The 16,869-nt window shown below is 36.4% G+C and overlaps 1 long non-coding RNA gene across 1 annotated transcript; it reads left to right on the forward strand.

Annotated features, from left to right (window-relative positions):
• The first annotated feature begins 4,313 nt into the window (after window positions 1-4,313).
• LOC139439613 (uncharacterized) lies at window positions 4,314-16,063 on the forward strand. Its single transcript, XR_011649560.1, has 5 exons — window positions 4,314-4,737; window positions 5,079-5,115; window positions 9,167-9,249; window positions 9,342-9,541; window positions 11,882-16,063. It is a non-coding gene; the product is annotated as an uncharacterized lncRNA (long non-coding RNA).
• The last annotated feature ends 806 nt before the right edge of the window (window positions 16,064-16,869 follow it).

Below are 16,869 nucleotides of genomic sequence, written 5' to 3' on the forward strand. Positions count from 1 at the left end.
CTCAAATAAGAAAACCACTTGAATTTAATTTTTTTAACATAATTTCTGTAGCCTAAAATAAATATAAAATAAAGAGCAAGTAATAAGTCATTAGCAAAAAACCATAAAGCAAGAAATGCACATTAAAATGATGTATAACATAACCACATTTATTTACAAATATATTATAATAACAAATGGCAAATTTCACCAACGCAAAACTGCAATTAACTTCTTAAGTCTCAGAGTCTGCATGTGAAAAATTAGAAAAAATATAGTATTTACTTCATAGGGCAACTGTGGGGATTCAAAGGATGGAACATATATGGAAAAGTAAACATGTGCTTGCTTTTAGCAATATAGCTGTTATTTTTATATGTTGCATTCATAGTTTCTCCAGAATGTAACATATACCTAAGAATACCTACAATGTGCAAGGACGCCACAAGCTGGAAATCTCCCAGTTGTTGGGGTTGCAGAGCATCTGTGAGGAAAAAGCCTTTTCCTTGGCTAAAGCTCATTTCCCCACTGACACTGCACTCTACCAACAGGGTCTTGACAGGGCTTGTAGGTTTGCATTACCCTTCCACAATGAGTTGACAGGACCTGCCTAATAAGAGAAATAAAGTTTTGCCTTCATGGTGGCCTGATAGTCTAAGGTGAACCTGTGTTTAAGGAGGGTCAAATGTTATTTTTAGTTCAGTCTCCATCGGGATCATCTTTAGACTGCGGTGTTGTATCTCATCTGCTCAGTAATCTGTGATTAATTGCAAACCTTCTTCTTTGTGCCTAAAGAAAGTTTAAATGTTTACATTCAGACATTTTCCTGATGGCCCAAATATTTAGAAAAATTTCCATGGGACCAAGTAATCCTTGTAGCAATAACAAAAAAGGATCAGGCTTAACACATCAGTGGAGAAAAACAGTTCTCTTTTTTTCTTTGGCTGTCATATGGTTATAATTCATATTTACTATGTTCCAGATACTGTGCTAAGTGCTTTGTGTACATTATTTCATTTTATCCTCAGAAATTTATTTTTCTTCCCCTTATTTTAGCTACTTAAAACAGGTTTCTTGGTTTACAAGAGGCGGAGCCAGGATTACAATCCAGATCTGTCCTATACAAAGCTTAAAGTTCATAACCACTGTGCTCTTAGAATGCCTGTCATGATGTGATGAATTGTGCCCTTTCAGAATTATAATCCAGAATCCTACCAAGACTCTACTGGCATACATCTCTTTGGAGTCAGCACACATGTAAAATATAGTGTGTCATACATGCACATATAAACTTGCATTCATTGCCTTTTTTCTTCTTTTCTTTTTCATTGATAGGAGAATTTAATATTAAAACATCAATGCTACACAAAACAATCAATACCTGTGAAAATCCCTGTACTTTTTTGAAGAAATGAAAAAGCAGATCCTGAAATTGATATGGAATTGCAACAAACCCTGAATAGACAAATTGATACTACACAAGAAAAGTAAAGTTGGAGATATCACACCTCCTGACCTCGAAATTCACCACAAAGTCACAGTACTAAAAACAGTACAATACCGGCTTACAGACAGACGAATAGACCCATAGAATAGAATTGAGTTCAAATACATTGGTAGCATATCTGTGGCCAACTGATTTTCGACAAGGATGCCAAGTACGTTAATCGAGAAAGGAAGGTCTCTTTAAGCAATGGTGTTGGGAAAACTCGATATCCACTTGTCAAAGAATAAAATACATATTAATCAATATTATTGACTTGAGAGTTCAGAATGAGAACCTCACCTCTATGGTCAAAAGATTTTTTAGGAGAATGACAGTACTGAAGATAATCCTAGCAATGAGATGGTTTTCAAGAACAATGTGTGATAAGCAATCTGTACGCATAGATACGTTCAATTATATTAATTACTAGAAGTCTCCTATCTATAGACAGATAATTCAACCATGTCTAAGTGCTCAAAAGCTTGTTTCATTTTGTGAATCTTAATGATTATTACCATTTCACATCTAGTCTATAGGATAAATAATAAGATCAACATAATAATAATAATGATGTTTACTAGAACTACTAAAACTGCTGCTAATATTATTTATTGAATAGGATAAACCAGGTACTACCTAATCACTCTCCCTATATATTATAATATTTATTAGGTAAAATTATCTCCATTTTACATATTGGAAAGTAAAATTCAAAGTTAAGCACTGTACACAAGACCATATGGCCAGGACAAATGAAGTTAGGTTCCAAAATCCAGGAGAACTGACTTGAAAACCTATGCATGTTCTTTTTACTATACTCTACCATAAGAAATTTTTCTTTCAACAACTTTTTTCTTGATAGTAATCACACATACTTCATTCTTCAACACTCTTGAAATAATTAGGAGTATTATTCTCTTCAGTCTTCTTCTTCTGTTAAGACTGAAGGCTGGCGTCACTTTCAGGGTTTTGTAGGGATAGATAGAGAGAAGACTTTGCAGGAGGGTATTAGCGGGCATGGTGATGCTGAAATTGATGTTGGAAATCATGACAGAGCCCAAACAGAACCCCAAAATTCAGTAGTCAAAACAAGCAAGCTCAAAAAACTTGTGAAGATTTCAAAAGTCTCAGATGCCAGAAGAAGGCTATAATGACTGTTATGTTATTTAATTTATGAACTGATAAACAATATGGTGTAAGTGTGTGTGTGTGTTTGAATTAATAATCCAGAGAGTTAGTTCAGGCATTCGTACTCTGGGGTGATTCAGAAAGGCCTTGCTCCAGAGCTGGTAGTTATGAGTTGGCTATCTTTATTGCCAATCAATAGCAGAGGGTTTGCTAATTGCTTAATAAATATTAAAAATGTTTTCCAATTGTGAAAAACTAGTGGTATTCAAGACCCATCCATTGTCTGAAATATTTCAGAGACAATCCTCACACTAGCATGAATAAAATGTCCAATGAGTCGTTCACCCCTCACTCTTCAGGTTGCTGCCAAGCGGCCAAATTCTGAAAAGGTACTCAGCTATGACATAAAGCATTCTGTTTGCCTGCAAGGCCTGTAAGGTTCACTGAATCCTACTTCTTGATTGTTCCATCAGCCTCTAGTGAACCTTGTAGGCATGTTATATTCAGAGCACTTAAGACCGAGAACTGGATCATTTTGATTTACAAAACAAAAAGGCTGTTGAATTATTATTGTTACTGCTTTTAAATAAATATTTCTAAGATATATCTCTAAATATGACTGAATTTGCTATGATAATTGCTTTTATTATAATGTGGTATTCAGGTATTGATGTTATCAGGGAGTAGTTAACCCTCATTCCATCTAACTGTGGTGCAAACCAAGATCTATTACAATTAATCTAATAATTGTACATGAGAAACTTGGCATAGGCTAGTTCTCAATAACAGACAAAACTTCGACAGCAGAAATGGAGGACTGAATATCAATGAATATCAATGGAGTAATGTCTGAGGCAATCTGATAGAACAGGTATTGATGTCTGCTTCTTGCACTTATGAATGAGCCCAAGCTGATGAGTTGAGATGAAGATATGGGGTGGAAGTTGACACCTTCCTTATAGCCAAGATCTCCTTACTGATGATTTTATCTTACCAAAATAATCACAGAAAAATAAACAGTTATCAGCTATTATTTGCCAAAAACATGCATATTTCTAAGAGCCAATTCTTTATCTCCATGTTGTCCTATCAAGCACCCACCCTCACACATTTCTATCTGTACTTATTGAGTGCCTCTTTATGTTAAATACATATCATAGATTTCATTGATGAAAGCCCTTAATAAACTTAATGTGACTGTACAAATTGTTCAAGCCAAATGCACATCTAAAATGAGTTCAGTCCAGGGTAGAAATTGATGCTGTGCCCAAACTTCACATTGATCTTCCATTTCCCCAGATGCAAGCAGCATTTTGGATTCATTTTCCTATTTTTCTTTCCATTAGTGCCACCAAAGCTTACAAAATTTCCAGGGAAAACTGAAGTCTGTGTGTCGACTTTCACTAATTGATTGAGGGTAAAACATGATCTCAACTCATGCAAGGCTTGCCACAAATGCATCAACACAGGGCAAAGCAGCCTATCTTTTTCAGGTCTTTCATTTCTTTCTCTTATAAAAAAAAAAAGCATATTGAAAAAACCAAAAGAAAGCAAAAATAAAAACACATGTAAACAAACAAAAATAATCTCCTCCTTAATGACTTTCTCTAGGATGCCAGAGATCTTTTTGTCAGTTATCTTGAGAGAGGGCCAGCATCCTATCAGCATTCTGGCATTTTAATGCACTATTCAGCAGGCATAAGTCAGACTGTCTAAGTCTGTTCCTCTTTCTCCAGTGTATCTAAAAAACACAGTAGTCCGTCAAATCATGCACTTGCTCTAAAGGCAGCTTTCTGTTATGGCTCTACCCTGGATGCTTGTGCTTACTTTTGCGTTCAGCATAGAAAGGTCAATATTTGGAATAGAACAAGAAAGATATTTATGAAACTGTAGGAACACACACTTCATTTGGAAGTGCTAGCTGTGTGTTCTGCACTTTTTCTGAGCCATCTCCATAGGAAGCCTGTATAAATGCTACCTATTATTTTTGTGAATTGAGCTCTTAATTCGCATCTGTTTTCTATTGGATAACACCAGGAAATTGAGATCACCAAGTTTAAAAAAGAAGATACCTGTTTAATGTTCCATGGCATTCAGATTTTGTGCCTGATGTTTGTTCACAGCAAAAGCCTTGCAGGCAAGAGGTAAGATGAGCAATTTAACCAATCATTGACTACTTGAGTCCATTATATAAACAGAAAATAAGGCCATTGTATTAATGGGGGAAAAATAATCTTGAACAGTTCATTGTTTAAAGAGAGACTTATTTTCATGTCTGTCATATAAAATGGGCCTTTTAAAGCAATATGTAAAAATTAAAAATGAAGTCTCTGTTTTGGAACTGTAAATATACAGAATTCTAGCATTAAGTGCTCTAATGTAGCATTTTCTTTTTTTCTTTTTGGGTCTAATAAATAATAATCACAAACTTTAAAATGTATTTCACTGTGGAAAGTTGATATTTACTGCAAGTTGATTTCTTCAGTTTCAGGAACTAGCACTAGGTATCTCCTCAGTATCAGGTACGTTGTATATCTTGTCTATTTTAATCTTCTGAACAACATTATGAGGTAAGCATTACTTTCATGTTTTCTGATTAGGATGCGATGTTATATCTTTCTGATGACATGTTGGTTAGCTATTAAGTAACAAATGACACAAAGCTCAGTGACATACATCAGAAATTGTATAGCTTATACATCCAACAGTTCTCCTGATCTTGGCTGGGGTTCTTCATGAGTTTAGAGGTTTCCTAGCTGTCAGCTGAGGAAACTGGAGCAATTTGGCTCTGCTCTACATGTCTTCCAAACTCCCACTGGATAGCCTAGGCGTGTTCTTTTCATGGCAGTGGAAACAGTGTAGGAGGATAAGTGGAAACGTACAGTTGCTTTTGCAAGCATCTTTTAGCTCATTTCTATTAATAACTCACTGGCCAAAGCAATATATGTAAAGAGAGAAAATAAATTCTGCCTCTTGATAAGAGCTCCAAAGTTTCCTGACTAGGGTTCAGCCACAATTGAAAAAAAAGACAACAAAAGCAAATTCTGGTGATGCATCCTAGTATAGGTCAGAGTAAAGGAAAATTTAACCAGTAATAGCATTGTCAAGATAATACCTCAACTGAAATGGAAATATCAGATGATCTTGTTTTGATCCTGTTAAATTTTATAACCTATCTAACTCTTGTAGGACTATTCACATATAAAAATTATCTTGATCAGTAGCCTTCAAATTCTTTCAGTCCCTATTACTTTATTTTCTTATAATAAGTCAGCTGGTAGCTTCTGATTCATATTTGTTTTTCCATTAGGCATGCCTATAGTAGAAGAATAATCTATTCTTGCCAGCAAGGTGTTTTTATAGCTATCTCCATTTCATTTTAACTTCAGTTTGCACAAGTTAGTCACACTTTCAGGACCTGACTTTTTCTTGGCACTGAAATGAATGAGTATCTTGGCTTTCAGTTGGAAGACCAGATTAGATGGACCAGACTGGATGGGCTATCTCATACATATTTGTGTCTCAACCATTTTATGCATGACATGACAATGATATCTATCACCAGAAAGTATGCATTCACTATAATTTTTTCCTTTTCTTACTCACTCAAGAAAATAATTGGAAGTAAAAATGAGAGAATAATAAAACATAGGGCAGCTTTTCATAAAAAGGTGCCTCACAGGATATTTTCACTTTACTAAGAGATATGCTTATGTAATTTGGGGAGAGGTTAGGTCATCACATAAATTTAGGAAATCCTGAAATGACAAAGTGGTAGTTTGCCAAAATAGTTGATAGCAGCTCACAAGAATTAATTCTACTTGTTTCTTTCTAACTCTGCATTTAATGATGTCACATCATAGCTTGAAATTGGCTATAGTGGGAGCTTTTCCTTTGGGCATGGAAATCTGAAAACATTACAAATTAGAAAAAGTTTTCCACAGGGAACCAGTTTACCAATTTGCCTTTAGATGTTAGTTTCTTTATCATAGGATTTTCAGACCCTTTATTTGATAATACCCTGGTGTCTTTGAGATATTTTGACATGAGATGCTGTGTCATGAACTCCTTATAATTTGTTAGAAAAAACGTGCTAACGTAAATATTGTGTGATCAATTTATTTATTTTTTTCTGGAAGCACCAGGGATTGAACTTGGGACCTTGTACATGGAAAGCACTGTGCTCAACCACTGAGCTACACCCACTCCCCATTATTGACTCTTACTGACTGATCACATATGGATTACCATTTACTTATTGATTCACTTATTCAACAAATGTTTAAGAGCCTACTAAGCACCAGGCACTAATGTATCAAGACACTATAGTTAAATACCGTTTCATGATATCACTTCCAAATGTAAGCTGCATCCTGAGTTCTACAGTTTTCAGTGTCAAAATACTTGTTCACATGTCCCTGAAAGCAGTTCCTCTTTATCATTGCCAAAATATGGGATTTTCCATGCCCCAATGAAGTTGCATATTCACAATATCCTGGGCACCATGCCAATTGCCCTATATAGGATCTTATACCTAATCGTCATCCTTTGGTGGTGACATAGTACTTTGTTATTCCAGTTTTTATAGGTGAGGAAATTTAGGCACATTGAGCTAAATTAATCTGCCCCAGGTCACATGCTTGAAAATGCTAAGCCAGAATTCCAACTTAAATAAATGACTGCACAACTCAAAAGTCTACTTAAAAGTATGCCTTGCTACCACCCACTAAGACACTTTAGGCTATGTTGTTGTACCCATGTGCTTAGAGAGGAACAGTAGGAGTTAGTTCACTTGTCTCTGCACTAAGCATTTATCCAGTGCCTACCATGAATTACGTTAATCATATTTCTTAAAATGAGTTGCACATGCCCCAGAGGTGCTCAGAAGTCCTCCATGGGGGTCCCTTTAGAGCCTTAGAAGAAGTATGACTCTTCTTCCCAGAGATTCAAAAATTTTAAGGGTAAGCATAGTATCATTTTCATGTTTAAACAAAGACATATTGGGAATAGAGTGTAAAAAAGTAATGTAATTTTTAATAACACTGCAGAGAAGTTCTCAGAGATTTTATACTTTTAGGCAGCTACCCTAGCCTAAGTCTCAGAACTCTTCTGGTCTTCTTATGAGCTAGGAACACTCCTATGGTTGTAAGTATGCTAACTGTTAGCTATTACCAAAGGGGACAGGTTCTAGAGTCAGAAGACCTGTGTTTAAGCTCATCACTTACCAGCTAATTGACCTGTTTCTTGTTATCTCTTGTGCATTATTCCCCAAGTACAAATCTTTTTTCTGTTCCTACAACACTCTTTGCTCAGGATGGAACTCTTTCCCCTAGTCCTTCTCACACAGAGCTTTCAGCCTTTTATTTTTTTTACCTACCTTGACTCTCCTAAAATTTCTATTACCATATTTACATATTATCATATTTATCTTTCATAGAATATATTAATATTGGAAATCATCTTTTATATCATTGCTTTTTATACACTACCAATATCTGTCACAGGAATTTAAACTTTATGAGAGCAGGGAACTTAGTATCTTCACAGAATTAATCCTAGTTCTTAAAATGATGCCTAACATAAAGAGAGTATTCTATAATGCTTGTTAAAAGAGTGACTAAATGATGGAATGAGCAAACCAGTAGCAAATTCATTAACTTCTTTCCCTAATTTCCATATATATTAAATGGGGTAGAGAATAGTCATTTTCATAGTGCCATCATTAAGATTGCCATAATATATATAAAGTGCTTAGAAAAGTGTCCAGTATATAGTACACACTCAATAAGTGTGCTATTACTTTAATAACAGACATATATAAGAACCTAAGCAAAGAATAATAACAACAGAAAAATACTTCTCTATATTTTCTGTATTGTATAGAGACAGTACTGAAGAGTTTGATAAATAAAAAATATTTAGATTTTTAAAGTCTGCATCTGCAAACCACAACGAATTACCAGGTAGATTTATGTGGGTCTTGTCACTATGGACATAAGCTACATTGTTCTCAAAGAGCAATGAAAATGATGATGTTTCCCTCATAAGACTATAAAATAAAATAAAAGACAATAATCATAATGATTAATAGCAAGGGTATGTGCAGAAAGCTGCATCATATGGTTAATAATACATTGTAAATAGTTATGAGTTGTGGGTGTGTTTGCTTATGTGTTTATGTATTTGGTGCTGACCACTCACATAGAAAAAATGACACTGTGCTTGCCCTTTGTTGTTCGAAATCACAAAACATGAAATCACAAAATCTTTCAGAGTCTGCTTCATTGCCATAGTAACTAGACTATGTGCTCATTATCAGAAATTTCCATCATTAGATTACCTTCCATGTTAACAAAAACATTTTGGTATAAAGTGGATATTTTACCTTACAGCCCTATTTTTCAAAGCATCTCCAAATATTGGGATTCTTTGAACTGTTAAAACTCAGAAAGTACAGATTAAGCGTGGATTATATTTTACAGGTTAATAAGCAGTCATATCTAGCTTGTTTCTAAAGCTCAAATTACACATTTGAAAATATTGATTGATGGCCTATTATGAATTCTGTTTTAGATGCTGAATAAATTGCAGTGTATCCACAGACAAAATCTTGATGGTTTTTACATTCCAGTGTAGGCAACAGAGACAGAAAGAAAGTAAGTATGGCAGACTGCATTATTTTCCTCCTTTCTTCATTTATCCTTTCATACATAGTCTTCACCTAGGACTTTGTACCTCTTCTCACAAGGGACAGCATAAGTCCCTGCTCTGAGATTGAGTGTGTAATCTATTTCTTACTGGGACGCTGCCATGTTACTGAAGAGAATATCCTGAATTCAACTCTGACCCTGTGTCTGATGGATGTATGAGCCATACTTGAAGTTTGACATCTGATTTGGGAGGCTGTTAGAGTAACCACCATGCTATCAAGCATTCTGCTTTTGAAAGGTAAGTTGAAGAAGCACATTTCCTAGCTGAGCTGACCAAGTTGTTGAAGCTAATACCTTTTATCTCTGTGTACTTCTCTAGTAACAAGGGTCCTGACAACCATTTTTCTAGCTCATCTCCCAAGCACCTTTGTCTGTGACACTTGCTGCCCTGTTTTTTCTTCTCTTCTTCATCATATATAGTTTCTTCTTCCTCATACTTCACCAACACTGTGCTCTCTATACCACTTATTTTATTGTGTATAAAGTCCTTAATTTTTTGTAATAAAAATTTTGTGTCATGGATTTAATACATGTTAAATATATTTGTAAAAAAAATTTTTAATGAAATAAAGAAACCAAGTTTTACCCTAATAACACAACCCAGATATAATTGTGTTTGGCATATTCTGTTTGTCCAAACATTTTTTTGCCCTGTGTATATATCATTAGCAGTTGAATGCTTTTCTCACATTGCTGAATTTTCTTCACTGCATATCAATTAATGTAGTGCTTTGGTCCTTTATTTCCCTGTGTACCGATTCTCATACCTCCCCAAAGGAGTATATATCAAAGTCATGAGTTTGGAAGTTGAAACTGAGTAGAAGATGTCCAGCTCCTTCCTCTTTTCATTCTCTAGGGATCTAGTTGCCTACAAGGAACATGCTTTTGTTCTTTTCCTCCATGTAATGAGTCTTAGTGAGGCAGTTACCCAGTGAAATTTTTTATTTTTCTTACAGTGTCTATAACAATGGTTCTCAGGTAGGGGCAATTTTGCCCCCAGGGGACATTTGACAAGGTCTGGAGACACTTGGTTGTCACTACTGGGGGGTGGGTGCTACTGGCATCTAGTGGATAAAGGCAAGACTGCTAAACACCCTACAATGCATAGGACAGTCCTTTACAACAAAGAATTATCTAGTCAAAAATATCAACAGGACTGAGATTGAGAAATCCTGTTCTCTGTGGTAAATTCTGCAACATCTTGATTGAATTTATTGACAGGAGTTGTGTGTATGTATGTAAATGCCTTGGTTATATTTTCTGACAATTATTGGATGAAACAAAGGACTTTTTAGGTGTGAATTTGTAGTCGTATTGCTTTTTTCTTAGTTGTTACATAATAAGTTTTTATTTTGTTAGGTTTTCTACTTAACTTTAGTCTTTATAGTAATACCAGTGTTATAATATTGAAATTATTTTATGTGTAACATAGGATAAAGCAAAATAAATAAATACATTGATATGATTGGGTATCAGGTTTTGTAGTGTGGGAAAATGGAGAGCTAGGTATGAAATGGGGGAATGTGAAGAAGAGTCCTATGGTGTTAGATTTAATTTGGAGATATCAATGTAAACTTTTATATATTCCCCAGATCTAGTCACTAACCTGGAAACAATGCCATCCCATTAAGCACTGAGCACATGTAGTATCCAAAGATTGATCTCTGAACACTATTTGCCAGGAAAGTCACAAAACACATGCTCTGCAGTCATCTTCTGACACTCATCTATCCCTTACCTCCTTCTCTATTGTGCACAGATGTTTGAGTCTTTCATTCCACAGCATAGGGGAGATGTGAATCTAATGAAAAGGCCTGACCATGTCTTGATCTTGGAAACTAGGAACAAACAGCCCCAGATGCTTATCAGGGCAGGCTCTCTCAGGAGCAGGGCACCTTCTCCCTGGAGAGGATAAACACTCAACACTCAAACAGCACAGATTTGTCTCTCCTCTTTGAGGTGAAGTGAAGGGTGCAGAGTTGTTATCCACTGGTCCTGACCTGAACAGCTGGCCTCCCCAGGTGGCTGGCCATGATGGGATCTCTTCCCCTGCTCTTTGGACCCTTTGTGCTATGTAAGTAATAAAGCAGTCATTTGCTAAAAGTTTCTGTTGTGCCTGACCCTGTGTTTCCACCATACACTTACTAGCAACTCTTTCCATACTACTGCCCACTGAAGTGAATCCTTAGAGGAATAGTTGGTTCCCAGGTCTGGCTAAATATAAGTTCAAAGGAAGGACAGTTAAAGCTGACCCTGACACACAGTGTGAGTGTGTACATGCAGAAGACTGATGAGGTAACATAAAAGTTCACAGGAGCAGCTCAAAGGGCCTCATATTGGCTTAGATTAGAGCAATTGAAGCATCAATTGTATAATGGTAATGGATTATAACAGCATGAATAAAACTGTTTAGAAATCTAGAAGTCAATAGTAAAACTCAAAGAAGAGGCAAATGGAGAGTGAGACAAAGGAAATGTGGTAAATACTAAAGGTGAATCTAGGTAATGATATACAGATAGATGCTCATTAAACTATGCTTTCTTTTTTTCCCTATCTTTGCAAATTTCCACATAAAAAGAAAATGAATTGGAGAGAACCAGCAAGATGGCAGCAGAGTAAGGAGCTCCTAGAGTCAGCTCCTGCAACAGGGCAGTTAGCAAACACCCAGAGCTCTTTGGAGCTAGCTGAAGCCCCTGTTTGGGGGCTCCAGGAGGCCAGAAGAGCATCCTACAATGTCTGATGGAGTGGAAGGAGGAGACTGCCCATCTGCAGAGAAGACTCATAAGTAGAGCACTCCAAACCTCTGAGACTGGTGCCCATCCTCCACCAGAGGCACAAGTCACGTCGGGAGCTACTCCGCAGCTGGTATTGAAAGCTCCACTTCCCCCAAACAGGGGAGGAAGAGACGGTTGGGCACCAATCTCAGCTATGATAAGGAAATTCAGTGGGCTACAGTATGATCCTGAGAATAGCTAAGGTTTGAACCTTCCAAATCACAAAGAGTCTGGGAGCAGCCATCTTAACTCCATGCCTGGCAGGAGAAGAAGTGGAACGGACTGAGAATCCCAGTGCTGGTGGGGACTGGCTTCTTCCCATCCAGATCATATTGCAGGTCTAGCCTAAGCCCCATTGCCACCTCCAGCAGGGAGGAAGTTGTGGGGATCTGTGCTAGCCTCTCCAGGAAATAGCCAGCCAAGCCATGGAGGCCGGTGATTATCCTACTCTGGTGGCACAAGCCACCCCAGGAGCTAGTCTGTGAAGGGAATTGGAAGCTCTATTTCCCAGAAGCTGAGGAGGAGAAGATTGGCTGCTGATTTCAGCTACTGATTGGGAGACTTGACTGGCTAAGAGATAACCCTAGAAACAGCTGGGGTGAGAACCAACCCAAGTCAGAAAGGGGCCAGTAGCCACCATTCTGACTCAGCCCCCAGCCTGAGGGGAAGCTAGGCTGACAGTTTCTTTCACGCAGATCAACCTACAACCTGCCTAAGGTTCAGCCCGCCTCTGGTCAGGAGGAGGCTGAGGAGCCCTGCACCAGCCTGTACAGGTAACTGCAGGGAACTTTGGCTGGCATTGACTGAAAATCACAAGTCTACATAGATTGATGCACATACTTGCATCTCTATCCCTGCCTCAGGTAGGGGAGAAAGGGATGTGAAGCTTCATCAGTCTCTCTGGGCAACTATAGTCTAGGCCTGCACTTGGATTATTCCACATAGCTGTGACTCTCTCCCTACCCCTAGCAAAGGAGAAAGTTGAAAGAAGCTTCATTGGTCCCTGGTGCAATGAGGACAGCTTGGGGCTTCGCAGCTTATAGCACCAATTACATGCTTGGCCCCTACTGCATAACGAGCAAGGGAGAAATGATAGCAAGCTCTAACTAAAGAGAAAAACTACACCCAGAAAAAATACTCTAGTAAGCCAGATACGAAGACACCAACAAAAAATTACAATCCACACCAAGAAACAGGAAGTTATGGCCCATTTAAAGGAATAAGATAAGCCTCCATGAGACATAAAGGAGTTGAGACAACTAATTATAGATGTTCAAACAAATTTCCTTAATTAATTCAATGAGATGGCTAAAGAGATTAAGGATATTAAGAAGACACTGGATGAGCACAATGAAGAAATTGAAAACATACATAGAGAAATAGCAGACTTATGGGAATGACAGGTGCAATCAATGAAATTAAAGAAACATTGGAATCATATAATAGCAGATTTGAGGAGGCAGAAGAAAGGACTGGTGAGCTTGAAGAAATGGCCTCTGAAAGTGAACACATAAAAGAAGAGATGAAGAAAAGAATGGAAAAAATTGAACAAGGTCTCAGGGAACTACATGACAGCAAAAGGCATGCAAACATACATGTCATGGGTGTCCCAGAAAGAGAAGAGAAGGGAAAAGGGGCACAAGGAATATTTAAAGAAATAATGGTAGAAAATTTCCCAACCCTATTGAAGCACATAGATATCCCTGTCCAAGAAACACAATGTACTCCCATCTAAAAAAATCCAAATACACCAACTCCAAGACACATACTCATCAGAATGTCAAAGACTAAAGACAAAGAGAATTCTGAGAGCAGCAAGAGAAAAGCAATGCATAACATATAAGGGGTATCCATAAGATTAAGTGCTGATTTCTCACCAGAAACCATGGAGGCAAGAAGACAGTGGTCTGATATATTTAAGATACTACAAGAGAGAAACTTCCAGCCAAGAGTCTTATATCCAGCAAGACTGTCTTTAAGAAATGTGGGCGAGATCAGAATATTCTCAGATAACAGAAACTGAGAGAATTTCTAAGCAAGAGATCAGATTTTCAGGAAATACTAAAGGGTATGCTAGAGCGTGAAAAGAAAAGACAGAGAGAGGGGCCTGGAAGAGAGTCTAGAAATGAAGATTATATCCAGAAAAGTAACTAAAAGTGTCAAAAGAGTGGTGAAAATAAAATATGACAGGTAAAACTCAAATAGTCAGAAATAAACTTAATCAATGATGTAAAGCACTTGTATTCAGAAAACTGCAACTCAATGTTAAAACAAATTAAAAAAGCTCTAAATAACTGGAAAAACATTCCATGCTCATGGATTAGAAGACTAAATATTATTAAGACATCACTTCTACTCAAATTGATGTACAGATTGAATGTAACCTGATAAAAATTCCACCAGCATTAAAGAAAAATTGAAAACATGACCATTAAATTTACTTGGAAGGTTAAGGAGTCCTGAATAGCCAGAAACATCATAAAAAGGAAAAGTGAACCCCCATCTCCAGACTTTAAATCATAATACCTAGTTATAGCGGTAAAAATAGCATGGTACTAGCCTAAAGACAGACACAATAGACCAATGGAACCAAAATTATGGTTCAGAAATAGACCTTCTCAAGTATGGTCAAGTCATTTTTGACTAGCCTGTCAAACTCACACAGCTCAGGCAGAACAATCCATTCAACAAATGGTGGTGAAAGAAATGGACATCCATAGCTGAAAGAAGGAAAGAGGACCCCTATCGCACACCTTATCCAAAGTCTAACTCAAAACGGATAAAAAAAAAAAACTAAAAATAAAAGCAAGAACCATAAAGCTTCTAGAAGAAATTACTGGAAATATCTTCAAGACCTGGTGGTAGGTGGTGGATTCTTAAAGGAAATAAGAGAAGGACTGAGTGGACTGCTGATGTGTAATGTATGCAAAAGTTTTAAATAGCTTTATTATAAAATTGTGGAAATGTATAAAATGGATGGTAACACACAGTGAGTAACAGCTATTTTATAAATGGGGATGTGACTGAAAATGGTAGTCTAGTTATGGTGACCGAAAATGGTAGTCTAGTTATGTAAATGCCAACTGACAGAATGCTTGAGAATAATCTAAGAACTGGATAACACAGTAAACCAAGAGGTGGGTGAGAATCGTGGTTGATGGTACAGTTGCAAGAGTGTCCTTTTTACTAGAACAAATGTATATCACTACTGCAGGGTGTTGGGAATGTGGAGAAGCATGGGAAAAATACAGCTGGAGTGACCTATGGACCGTAGTTAGTAGTAATAATATAATATTCTTGCATCTATGCAAAAGATGTACTGTGTTGATACTGTGGCAGTATGGACAATGTGAGCCAAATGTACACTATGGACATGGCAATAATCAGATGATATTATTTTATCTGTAGCAAATGACATACCACATTGTGGTGTGTTGATGGAGGGGTGTTGTTTGGGAATTCCGCATATGTGCATGATTGTTTTATAAGTTTACAACATCTGTCATAAAAAATATATTTAAAAAATAGTAATAGGGTGACTTGGTGTAAAAACACACCACATGTAAGATAAGAACTATGATTAGTAGAAAGATTTTAACAGTGTTCTTTCATATTTTGTAACAAATGTCTCATAACAATGCAAGATGTTGGTGGAGGGTTGATGTATGGGACCCCTGTATGATGTTATGCATGTTTACTTTGTAAGTTCACAATTTTTACTATACACCTAATTGTTTATGTATGTTCATATATAAATGATATAAAGATGACAATAATAGGATTCGTTAGGGAAAAAAATACTTTGTTTAGTAGTAATATTTTGACAATGGTCTTTAACTGTTAGTTAAAAGTTTAAAAACTGCATGTTATTGATGGTAAGGTGAGATGTTATATATGTTTGACATTATATATGTTTGTTTTGAAAGTTCACAACTATTATACTATTTATTGTTTATGTATGAGTGATATATTTCAATAAATTTAAAAAAAAAGAAAAAAAAGAAAATGGATTAAAAATGTTATGTTTAATTCATTTCATTCTATGTGCCAGTTACCAAAATCAGATTTATTTTGAGAAACATTTCTTAAATCTCCCACATTTTAAGTATTGAATGAGTTTATTAATTAGTTTTGTTTTCTTATTGACATGTTTTTCTTTCTCAGTTGTGGCTATCTTGAGAAATATGGAATAATAGGTACCCTCCTAATTTGATGGTTTCTTGAGTTATATTATCCACTCAGTGATTTTATTGGTTCTTTGTGGCGCAAACACGTTTAAAATTATCTCTTACTATAGTAAAACCGACTGATTTTCCTATTAAAGAAAATATCAAATGTTGGTTTCTCTTTATTCTGTTTCCTTATATTTAAAAACTAGCTAATTCTTTCCTGAGCTCTTATCTTTCATATTATACCTTTCCAAATAAAATCATTAGCAAAAGAACACACAATTGACATTTTATTTCCTATCTTAGCCCTCCAGAGATACAAATTAGTAGACATATAGTCTACTTTCATACTATCAGAGGTGATTAACTTTACTAAATATTTTGCCCCTACCTTACATGAATTATTAACTTTCAGGTCCCAAAATCAATTTCATTAACACTTTTCCAATGACACCTAAGCTATTGTTTATAAAAACACCCAAATTCCAGAACGTCCTGGTAGAAGTTTTGTCCATATCCCATTGGGCTGAACCAATCACTCGGCTCTGGAAGCAATTTCAAGGGAGGATGGGGAATGCTGAAAAACACAGGAGTGTTTGGTAGTGATGCCAATCTTTTCTATT

Source organism: Dasypus novemcinctus, chromosome 9, assembly GCF_030445035.2.
Source record: "Dasypus novemcinctus isolate mDasNov1 chromosome 9, mDasNov1.1.hap2, whole genome shotgun sequence".
Classification (NCBI taxonomy): Eukaryota; Metazoa; Chordata; class Mammalia; order Cingulata; family Dasypodidae; genus Dasypus; species Dasypus novemcinctus.